Source organism: Ahaetulla prasina, chromosome 2, assembly GCF_028640845.1.
Source record: "Ahaetulla prasina isolate Xishuangbanna chromosome 2, ASM2864084v1, whole genome shotgun sequence".
Classification (NCBI taxonomy): Eukaryota; Metazoa; Chordata; class Lepidosauria; order Squamata; family Colubridae; genus Ahaetulla; species Ahaetulla prasina.
The window spans coordinates 9,545,232-9,557,830 of NC_080540.1; positions in this window are offsets into that span (position 1 = coordinate 9,545,232).

Below are 12,599 nucleotides of genomic sequence, written 5' to 3' on the forward strand. Positions count from 1 at the left end.
TAGGTAAAATGAGGACCCAGATTGTTGGAGGGCAATAAGTTGACTTTGTATATAGTATACAAATGGATGAAGACTATTGCTTAACACAATGTAAGCCGCCCTGAGTCTTCGGAGAAGGGCGGGATATAAATGCAAATAAATAAATAAATAAAAAAAAAAACAAGGCGGGGAGCTGCTCCTTCAGTACTCGTGTCCTCCCCAATTGTCCGCTGCTGTGCCGCTTTCTCCAGGAAAGCAGCCGTATCCCGAGTGCATCTGTTCACAGCCCTTTCATGGGCCGATTATGCCCGAGAGGTTCCACACTGGAGAAAAGCTGTATCAGTGTTCCCAATGTGGCAAAAGCTTTAGTCAGAACAGCTTCCCAGTTGTTCATAGAAAGGCTCACACCAGAGAAAAGCCCTACTAGTTGTCTCAATGTGGCAAAAGTTATAGCAAGTAAGCCAAGCTGATAATACACCAGAGGACTCACACAGGGAAACCGCACTTATGTCCAGATTGGGGGAAATGTTTCAGTCAGAATTCCAATTTGGTGATATACTAGACAACACACACAGGAGAGAATCCATTTGAATCTCTGGTTTGTGGAAAAAATTTTTCGTCAGAATTCCCATCTGGTGATGGATCAAAAGACTCAGACAGTAGGGAAACCATATGAGTGTCCAGATTGTGGAATACGTTTTAGTCAGAATTCTGATTTGGTGAGACACCAGAGGACTCACACAGGAGAGAAACGATATGAATGTCCAGATTGTAAGAAAAATTTCAGTCGAAATTCCAGCTTGGTAATACACCGGAGGATACACAGAGGCAAAAGACCCTCTGAATGTCCTGACTGTGAGAAAAGGTTCAGTCGTAATTTTGAACTGGTGATACACCAGAGGACTCTCACAGGAGAGAAACCATATGAATGTCCTGACTATGGGAAAAGGAATGGTATTTGGGAGTGGTTGGCATAGCAATTCTTCGGACTTCTGTCTGTAGGAAGGCAGAATTATCAAGAATGTTTGTACTACCTGTCTTGTAGGAGTAGCTGCACAACCACACTGTTCAAAGACACACGGAGGTTATCCCCTTCACCAACCTCCACATAAAACAGGGGTCTTCAAACTTTTTAAACCGGCCAATTTGCAGTCTGTGAAAATGTTGGGGTGGGCAGACCAGCTGGGTGGGTGTGGCTAAGACCTCATGTGACTGGGTGGGTGTGGCTTGCACCCCTGGCTGGTTCTTGCTCTGTTGCACTAAGGCCCAAATAGTCCTATTTCGTTGGCCATTCCATGGGGAGGGGACATGCCCCCTCAGTCAATTTCCTCACTGAAGAGGTAGCAGAGATTTCCAAACCCTGTCCTGATTGTAACTCAAAAATGATGCTGCCCAGTTGCCCAGTAAAGCAGAATAAACTACACTGGTTATCCACTGTATTAGGAGTCCCAGGGCTCACTTCAAAAATATTCATAGCCTGGCTTGCACACTGGCTAATCTTAATTTGGCCTCACAAATCCTGGGTGCGATAAACTAAGGCAGGTGCAGGAAACAATCCTTGGAAATGGGCAGCCTTTGATTATCTTCTAAGGCACAATCATAGCTACAAAGAATTTTGGGACATGTGCTTGCTTCAAACCTGACTGAAAGCTCACAGAAAGTGACGTCAGACATCTAAGAAGAATTGGCCCAGAAAATCGGATACTATACATTTCTTTTCTACTTAACAGAACTTCTGCTCTGGCTGCTAGACCTTTGTGGGTGGAAGACTCTCCTTTTGGGGGCCATTGCCATCATCATGAGAATCAGGGGTGGGTTCTAAATTTTTCGCTACCAGTTCTGTGGGCGTAGCTTATTTTGTGAGCGTGGCTTGATGGTCATGTGACAATGGGTGTGGCTTGATGGTCATATGACTGGGTAGGCGTGGCCAACTCAATGTCTCTCATGTCAAGGGGTGCCTCTCCTGGCCCCTCCCCTCCCAGCCATTCCTTGTCACACCCAGCCTCAACGTATCTATAGTTCTGCAAAAATGTTGTTCACCTTTTTGCAACTTTATTATCTACATACTATAGATCAGGGGTCTCCAAACTTGGCCACTTTTAAGACTTATGGACTTCAACTTCCAGAATTCCTCAGCCAGATTTGCTGTCTTAAAGTTTTAAAGTGGCCAAGGTTAGAGACCTCTGCTATAGATGCACTTTCATGGACCACTGAAAGGAGGAAATGGCTCATATGCTTTGCCCAAGAGTGTGATAGGCAACAGGCTTTTAAGGGGCTGCTAGAAAGAAGCGGGGGGAAAGTATTTTCCAAAGCACCAGAAGGCAAAACAAGAAGCAATGGATGGAAATTCAACAAAGAGAGAAGCAACCTAAAACTAAGGACAAACTTCCTGACAGTGTGAACCTATATAGGTTTCAGTCATAATTTCACATACAAAATTTAGGCAAAAAACCCAAAATGCACAGGTACCGTATATGGCTCAGACTGGTAAGACAGTCTGTTATTAACAGCAGCTGCCTGCAATTACTGCAGGTTCAAGCCCCACCAGGCCCAAGGTTGACTCAGCCTTCCATCCTTTATAAGGTAGGTAAAATGAGGACCCAGATTCTTGGGGGCAATAAGTTGACTTTATATATAATATACAAATGGATGAAGACTATTGCTTGACACAGTGTAAGCCGTCCTGAGTCTTCGGAGAAGGGCAGGATATAAATGCAAATAAAAAAAATGCAAATATGTGGTACCTTGCTCAATAGTAGTACCTGTGAGAGGGATCTTGGAGTCCTAGTGGACAACCATTTAGATATGAGCCAGCAGTGTGCAGCTGCTGCTAAAAAAGCCAACACAGTTCTGGGCTGCATAAACAGAGGGATAGAATCAAGATCACGTGAAGTGTTAGTGCCACTTTATAATGCCTTGGTAAGGCCACACTTGGAATACTGTATTCAGTTTTGGTCACCACGATGTAAAAAAGATGCTGAGACTCTAGAAAGAGTGCAGAGAAGAGCAACAAAGATGATTAGAGGACTGGAGGCTAAAACATATGAAGAACGATTGCAGGAACTGGGTATGTCTAGTTTAATGAAAAGAAGGACTAGGGGAGACATGATAGCAGTGTTCCAATATCTCAGGGGCTGCCACAGAGAAGTGGGAGTCGGGCTGTTCTCCAAAGCACCTGAGGTAGAACAAGAAGCAATGGGTGGAAACTGATCAAGGAAAGAAGCAACTTAGAACTAAGGAGTAATTTCCTGACAGTTAGAACAATTAATAAGTGGAACGACTTGCCTGCAGAAGTTGTGAATGCTCCAACACTGGAAATTTTTAAGAAAATGTTGAATAACCATGTGTCTGAGATGGTATAGGGTTTCTTGCCTGAGCAGGGGGTTGGACTAGAAGGCCTCCAAGGTCCCTTCCAACTCTGTTGTTATTATTATTATTAGAAGTTGTAACCACCGGTAGAAGCCAAGAAAGGGTTTATTAAAATCAGATCATGCCAAAGAAATTTTATTCCATTTTTGAAAAGAACAGTGAGAATCAAATTTTGCGAGTTGCATTTCAGAAAAACTTGAAAATAGGAGAACAGGAGCTGAAGGTTTTGAAAGAGATTCCTCCCAAGATGTTAAGGGATAGAAAGGACTTTACATTTTTTACACAAGAACTTAAGAAATACCAGATTCAATTTAGATGGGAGGTTCCAGTTGGTTTGACAGTGTATTATCAAGGAAGGAGATATCGTATTGATACAGTGCTTAAGGCCAAAGATTTTCTTTCCACCGTGCTGAAACTTGAAGTAGAAATAATAGAAAAAAGAATTCAAGAGACTCAAATGGGTGTGGAAGCTGAGGTGATTCCAGTGATGTTACCATCTGAGGAACAACCACAAGAACAAAGACTGACTAGGGGAGCTCTTAAGCGTAAAGAAAAGGAGCAACAAACTCAAAGTAAAGTTCAGGATTCTGCTACAGAAGCGGTGGGAGGAGCACGGCCGAAGATACGGGAGGACGATCTTCAGCTGATCGCTCAAAAGCTTCAGCAGGCCAGTAATGGCAAATAAAATCTTGACTTGGAATGTCAATGGTTTGAATTCAGCTCAGAAGAGAAGAAAAATATTTCATTATTTGAAACAATTTAGAAATGATGTAATTTGCTTACAAGAAACGCATATTAAACTATCAGATCAAAAGTACTTAATAAACTCAAAGTTAGGTAAACATTTTGTTGCTTCAGCTTTGGAGAAAAAACATGGCATAGTGGTTTATTTGAGAAAAGATATACCAGCCAAGTTAATGGAGGCAGATATTCACGGAAGATATATTGCTATTGAACTTACAATAGAAACAAAAAAGACCCTTTTGTTTGCTATATATGCACCCAATCAGCAACAAGAAAATTTTTATAGAATGTTGTATGATAAATTGATTCTATGGGATTATAAATCGTGTATTATATTGGGAGATTGGAATGGAGTAATAGATACACGAAAGGACAAGAGAACTTTTTCTAAGAAGATACCTGCACATGCAAAGTTGCCTAAATCCTTTTTGATATGATAGAAGATTTTGAGTTGAGAGATGTATGGAGACTGCGGAATTTGGAGGAAAGAGATTATACTTTTTTTTCTGATAGGCATCAATCCTTCTCACGTATTGATTTTATTTTAATTTCTAATGATTTGCTTTTTAAGGTGAAGAAAACTAAGATATTTCCAAGATGTTTGTCTGATCATAGTCCTGTTTGGATGGAATTGCAATATGGAAAAGAGGTAGAAGAACTTGGAGATTAAATGAAAATTTGTTTAGATATCAGGATAATGTAAATCAATGTAAAAAGCAGATGAAAGAATTTTTTGATCATAATTTGAATAACGAAACATCGATAGAAATGGTTTGGGACGCCAGTAAAGTTTTTATGAGAGGTGTATTAATATATATTAATAATAGACAGAGAAATAAGCAACAAAGACAGCGTAGGTATCTAGAAGAGGAAATTTATAAGAAGCAACAATTATTAATACATAACCCGCATGATCAAAAACTTAAAGATGCAATAAAGTTATTACAGAATCAATTTAATATGATAATAGCTGATCAGGTGGCAACAAATATACAATATGCTAAACATAATACTTTTTGTAACGCAAATAGACCTGGTAGGTGGTTAGCATATACCTTAAAGAAAAGACAAAAACAACGTACTATAGAAAAAATAGAATATAAAGGTAAAGAGAGATACCAACAGGATAAAATTAAAAAAGCTTTTTTAGAATATTATACAAATTTATATCTTAAAGATAATATATTGAACAGGGATATTGATAATTATTTGAAGGAATATAAGGTTAAAAATTTAACTTTAGAACAAACGGATAAACTGAATCGGCCTATAACTTCTGAAGAAATTATTTTGGTAATTAAACAATTAAAAATGGGGAAAACTCCTGGTACGGATGGGCTTACAGTTAGTTATTATAGGAAATTACAGGATGAGATGTTAGGTCCACTTAAGGAATTATTTAATCAGATACAATTAGGAGGGGGAATTCCCCCCTCATGGAGAACCTCTTTTATTTCATTGATACCAAAAGAGGAACAGGATTGTTCCAAACCTGGGAACTATAGGCCAATCTCGCTTTTAAATAATGATTATAAGATTTTTGTTAAAATAATAGCTAATAGATTAATGTTGATTTTGCAGCGAAGAATTCATAATGATCAATCTGGATTTATAAAAGGGAGACAGATGAGGAATAATGTTAGGCAGATTGTCAATTTACTGGAGTATTTAGAAAAGAAAAATTTTATTCCAGCAGCATTTATTTTTCTTGATGCAGAGAAAGCTTTTGATCGATTGCATTGGGATTTTTTATTTAAATTAATAGAAAAGATGCAATTTGGAGATGGTTTTACAAGAATAATTAGGGCAATTTATGGAGAGCAAACAGCACAGATTATAATTAATGGTAGCTTAACAGAACCTTTTAAGATTGCGAAAGGAACAAGACAGGGATGTCCTTTATCACCATTATTGTTTATTTTAACTCTAGAACCATTATTGGATAAAATACGAGAAGTAAAGGAGATAGAGGGAATTAGAGTTAGACAACATGAATTTAAGCTGAGAGCTTTTGCAGATGACCTGGTGATTACCTTAACAAACCCTATAAACTCTAGTAAATCTTTGTTGGAAATAATTGATCAATATGGGAAGGTTTCAGGGTTTAAGGTAAATCAGAAAAAGACAAAAGTGATAATAAAAAATATGGCCAGATAACAGAAAGAAAAACTAGAGGAAATAACAGGATTTGAAATTGTAAAGAAGGTTAAATACTTAGGGGTCTATATTACATCTTCAAATGTGAAACTGTATAAGAATAACTATGAGGTTTTATGGCAAAAAGTTCAGAAGGAGTTGATTGTTTGGAAAAAATTGCAATTATCCTTGCTGGGGAGAATAGCTGCTATTAAAATGAATGTTTTACCTAGATTTTTATTCCTCTTTCAGATGATACCAATAATTAAGAAAGATAAGAATCTTGAGGAATGGCAGAAGGGAATTAATAAATTTATATGGGAAGGTAAAAAAGCTAGGGTTAAAATGAAAATAATTCAAGATTCCTGGGAAAGGGGAGGTTTAAAAATGCCCAATTTTAAATTATACTATGAAGCAGCTGCTCTCTCTGCAATAAGTGATTGGTTTAATTTAACGGGAGGAAAGAATTTTGAATATAGAAGGTTATGACTTGCTATATGGATGGCATGCATATTTAATTTATGACAAAAAAGTGGATAAGGCCTTTAAAAATCATGTTTTAAGAACTGCTCTTCTGCGTGTTTGGAAAAAATACTTTTACAAACTAAATTATAAGGTTCCTATATGGGCAAGTCCTAGACATACAATAGAGAATATAAATATAGAACAGAATCAGGAAATGATTACATATAAAGATCTTTTGTATACTGAAAGAGGTAATTTGCAATTAAAATCGCTGCACGTACTAAAAGAAGAAGGGAAAAATTATACTTGGTTTCAATATGAGCAACTACGTGCTAGATGGAAGGAAGATCAGAAAATTGGTATAGAGCAGAACGAGGGAAATTTGGTAAAGCAAATTAGAAATCAGTCTCAGGAGCATATAAAGAGATTGTATAATGTGTTACTTGAAATAGATTCTGAAAGGGACTTGGTAAAGGACTGTATGATAAAGTGAGCACAAAATTTTCAGGAGCCAATATTATTATTAGAAATAATTAAATTCTTAGAATTTTAGTTAGAAATGTTAAATTCACGCAGGCACAGAATCTGAGGGAAAATTTTTATAAAATGTTTTATAGATGGCATTTAGATCCTAAGAAATTATCATGTATGTACCCAGATATGCAAGCAAAATGTTGGAGATGTAATTGTGATGATGCTACATATTTTCATATTTGGTGGACTTATAAGGATATAAAGGCCTTTTGGATAAAAATTTGGTGGATTTTACAAAATGTTTTGAAAAGAAGATAAAGTTCCTGCCGTAATTTTTTTGTTGGGAATTATTAAGGACTGTACAGTAATTGAGACTAAATTGATTTTAAATCTAATAACAGCAGCAAGATTACTAACAGGACAATACTGAAAGAGGTAATTTGCAATTAAAATCGCTGCACGTACTAAAAGAAGAAGGGAAAAATTATACTTGGTTTCAATATGAGCAACTACGTGCTAGATGGAAGGAAGATCAGAAAATTGGTATAGAGCAGAACGAGGGAAATTTGGTAAAGCAAATTAGAAATCAGTCTCAGGAGCATATAAAGAGATTGTATAATGTGTTACTTGAAATAGATTCTGAAAGGGACTTGGTAAAGGACTGTATGATAAAGTGGGCACAAAATTTTCAGGAGCCAATATTATTGGAAACTTGGGAAAAAATTTGAGTTAGAAATGTTAAATTCACGCAGGCACAGAATCTGAGGGAAAATTTTTATAAAATGTTTTATAGATGGCACTTAGATCCTAAGAAATTATCATGTATGTACCCAGATATGCAAGCAAAATGTTGGAGATGTAATTGTGATGATGCTACATATTTTCATATTTGGTGGACTTGTAAGGATATAAAGGCCTTTTGGATAAAAATTTGGTGGATTTTACAAAATGTTTTGAAAAAGAAGATAAAGTTCCTGCCGCAATTTTTTTTGTTGGGAATTATTAAGGACTGTACAGTAATTGAGACTAAATTGATTTTAAATTTAATAACAGCAGCAAGATTACTAACAGGACAATACTGGAAGAAAAAAGAAGTACCTACAATAGAAGAATGGATATTGAAAGTTGCCAATTTGGCTGAGATGGCAAAGATATCAGCCTTTTTGAAAGACAATACGCAAGAAAGATACTTAAAGGAATGGAAAAAATGGATTGACTATATTCAAAGTAGATATCAGACTAAGAGTTATCAGACTGTTTTTGAATGATTATGATGTATTATTTTTTATTGTTTTCGGGGGAAGTTAGGAATTGATGATTGTAGGGGTATAATTAAGTTGGGACGAAATTTTTTTAGCATATGTTTGTTTTATTTTTAACTATACCTTGTGCTCATTCCAGGAAGTTGGGGGGGAGGGGGGTTGTGAAGGGAGGGGGGAGGGGAGGTGGGGGAAAGGGGAAAAATTTTTTTCTGTAAAACTTTTTGAATTAAAAAAAAAAAAAAGAACTAAGGAGAAATTTCCTGACAGTTAGAACAATTAATAAGTGGAACGACTTGCCTGCAAAAGTTGTGAATGCTCCAACACTGGAAATTTTTAAGAAAATGTTGGATAATCATCTGTCTGAGATGGTGTAGGGTTTCCTGCCTGGGCAGGGGGTTGGACTAGAAGGCCTTCAAGGTCCCTTCCAACTCCGTTGTTGTTGTTAAAATAGCCATTCATGTAATACAACCTGCATATTGTTCAAAACAATCATTAGTATTATGGCTGATGTTTGACAGCAAGCCTAAAATTGCCATTCCCTCCCCACTCCAGGGGAAGGTTACTTCAAAATCCCATTTCCTCCCCACCCCACTAATCTGTTCTGGGAAGGAATCAAACTCTCCCCTCTTCATTTCCCAAATAAAATATCCCAGATATTTAAGGAATAATCAAGCTGCTAGCAAGAACCTGCCTGGAATTCCACATTCCTGCCAGCTGCATAAAGGAAACTTTGTGAGCAGAAAACAGCTACTGGAGGTTCGGCTCCATTTACAAGCAGGCAGAAAACTCATTCAAGACAGGATACTTCACAATGGAAATCGCCCAAACCTTTTTAAAAACACAAAGCCCATGTTGCACAAACCCCAAAACTTCAAAAACATTGAACCATATAAGAATTCCTCCTCTTATCCAATTTGTTGTTCAGCTGACTCAGAACGGAGCTTCTAGCTGCTCTGTCAATTTAAAACGACATCGTTCCCCTCCCCCCGTACTTCTTAGATGGTGTCTTGTTTTTTTTTTTCTCTTCTTCAACAAGTGAGTCTTGATTTTTTCCTTCTAGCCGATCAGCTGGGAGTTGGGAGGCAGCAATAGATTGGGGGCGGAGCCAGGCAGAATTTTTACTACTGGTTCTCCGAACTACTCAAAATGTTTACTACCGGTTCTTGCGAACGGGGGAGAACCAGTAGCAATCCACTACTGATGAGAATCCTCTGCTGCCTCCACCGGTGTATTTTCCCTTGTCCCAGTAGCCTGCAAAAATCACCTCCCATTTCAATAGACCCCAAGTAAGGATGCCAGGCAAATATCCCTCATGATGTGCCAGGTATACAGAAAGTACAGAGACCATTCTAATAGTTCGTAGGTTGGGCAATATATGTAAATATATATATCCCAAAGGGGGAAATAGTGGGAAGCCTCTTCCCCAGAGAATGAAATATTTTGGGGGATATTAAAAGAGCTAGAATATTATATTTCTCCAAAGGAGAAATGGAGAAATACATTCTTAGAAGCAGAAAGCAGCCCTTAGTCTTTCTTAATTGCCTATAGCAGATGCTCATTAAGAAATCCTGGACCAGACTATTCACAAACAAAATACCTTCACCTCCAGGTGACAGGATTAAAAACAGGACATGACCTTAACCTATCCATTGAAAAAAAGTGGAAGCAATAGCAAACCATTAAGGAAGGAAGGCTAGGGGCAATAGATAACAGGATAAAATCAATTACACATGTCTGACAGGATTAGGACCAAGGAAGTGATAATTAAGACCCATCATGAGCTTTTGCGAAATAAGTAAAATTAATCAAACAATAAAAGCACACAAAGCAAACCTCAAAATTACAAAATACTGTAAACTGTATAAAAATCCTTGTACTCATCAAGCTAATTTCTCAGCTGTCCCAGAACTGCATACTGCGGTTCTGCTCATCAATAAACGGGCCTTCTTTCCTAAGCAGCTAGCCTCCATTTTATTTCCAGAGCCTCTCTCCCCGCTTGGAACTGAACCAGATGGATTTTTCTTCCAACATCCTGCTGTGATCTTTTCTTCTTGGAGGTGCCTGCTTGTTACCCCGGTGGTGGCAGCGCCAAGATGCTGACAAATTTGTTGCAACAGCCTTGGTGTTTGAGCTGTGAGAAAGAAATTATATGGGGGAAAATGTTTCATTTCTAAAAAAAAGCATTGTGCTGCTCTTTAAATAGCTTTATGAGAATGAAAGAAATGGATATTCTCAGCATTGCAGTGAATGTGGGGGTAAAGCTGTCTTCCCAACACACGGGAGATGTTTCTATTTCTTTCATTCCTCTCTCAGGGCTTCTTTTTAAACATGTCCAAATAATCCGTACAGGTAAAGAAAGGAACAATAATTGGAGCAGAGAACTGGTATTTAGCCATGCAAATGAATCATTCTGATTTTGCTGAGTTTAGAAGACACCAAAGAATTGCAGGTTTGTTCATTTCACAATTCAAAGGACTGGTTCTATATATTTTTTCTAGTGGGTCACTTTGCATAAGATCCCTCTGCAAAAGGACCCCACAACTAGCACCAGGTCAGGGGTGAGAAGGAACCAAGAACCTCTTTTGGCCTGAGGCTCCAGCTCCAGGTATATCCAAATTTAAACATGTTAGAAGTTGAAAGGTATTGTTATATATAGCGTATTTTTCGGAGTATAAGATGCATCGGAGTATAAGGCACACCTTAGTTTTTGGGGAGGAAAATAAGAAAAAAGCTGATTGGCAGGTGGATTGGTGCGTCCTATACTCCGAAAAATATGGTACCTAAACTTTATTACTGTTATTAGTATTGTGTATAACGTACATTGACCCAGGTAATACACTGTTCACCAAGCATTTATGGAGGTTTTAAAAAAACACCTATAAATAAAATGATTTAAAAAAATCTACCCAAGTGGGGACAAATTATATTTATCATTCATGGATTTCTGATTTTGGGGAGAAATAAGGTGGGACAATAAGACAGGGAACAGAAGAACTTGGAAGAGCTTATGGCTTTGCTGGCTACCACAGGAGTTCATTGCAAAGAATGTGATTTAGGAGCTAGACACAGGGCCAGGCAGAAGCCACCAGCCAATCAGAGGACTGCTCTGTTTCCTAAGAAGAAAAGTATGAAACTAACTCACATTGAAAGATGAAAAAGACCCATTATCTGGAGAGTAAGGGTGAACGGATTGCAAACTGAACTGAAGTTTGAAAGCTTCAGTCTTGAATTTGCTGTTGAAGTAGCAGGAAGAGCTGAATGAGTAGATTTTGTTGGGAAGATGATGATCCAGGTTGGTGCAGTGGTGAAAGCTACTGGTTAGAGACTGGGAAATACTCAGCTGTAGTCCGCCTAAAGTGTGAAGCCATCTGTGCAATTTTGGCCAGTCCTATCAGGACTAGGCCTAAGCAAGAAAGGGGGAAACCACTTGACTTGACTGACTTGAAGGCACCAAACCCAAACATCTAGTGTAAGGCCCAAGGATGCTGGATGGAAAGCCACGAATTATAATTCGGCTTAAGCATAAAGCTTCCATGAGCTATGGAATATTGAGGGGCAAAAAGTATATCACAATAGGTAGATAGGTAGGCTGTCTGGGGGACATTTACCCTGTAAATGACAGCTTGCTACCCAGGAAGTGCTTTCTATGCCTTCTTGAGTTTCTGAATGAAAAGGGAATCAATAAAATTGTGGGGTTATTTTATTCCAGATTCCTTCACACAACAGAGCTCAGAGCCAATATCATCAGAATAGAATAGAAATAGAAGGGACCTTGGAGGTCTTCTAGTCCAACCTCCTGCTCAAGCCATTTCAGAGAAGTGACTGTCCAATCTCTTCTTAAAAACCTCCAGGGGTGAAGCACCCACAACTTCTGAAGGCAATTGGTTCCACTGGTTAATTGTCCTCACTGTTAGGAAGTTTCTCCCCAATTCCAGGTGGCTTCTCTCCTTGATTAGTTTCCATCCATTGTTTCTTGTCTTGCCTTCTGGGGCTTTGGTAAATAAGTTGATCCCCCTCTTCTTTGTGGCAGCCCCTCAAATACTGGAATACTGCTATCGTCATCATCATCATCATCACCCATATCTTATTAAATCTGTATTAAAAATGGCATTGTCCTTCTGAAATGGTTAGCCTGGTGAACAGTTAGCCATGTGGTTTGATGGACCATTA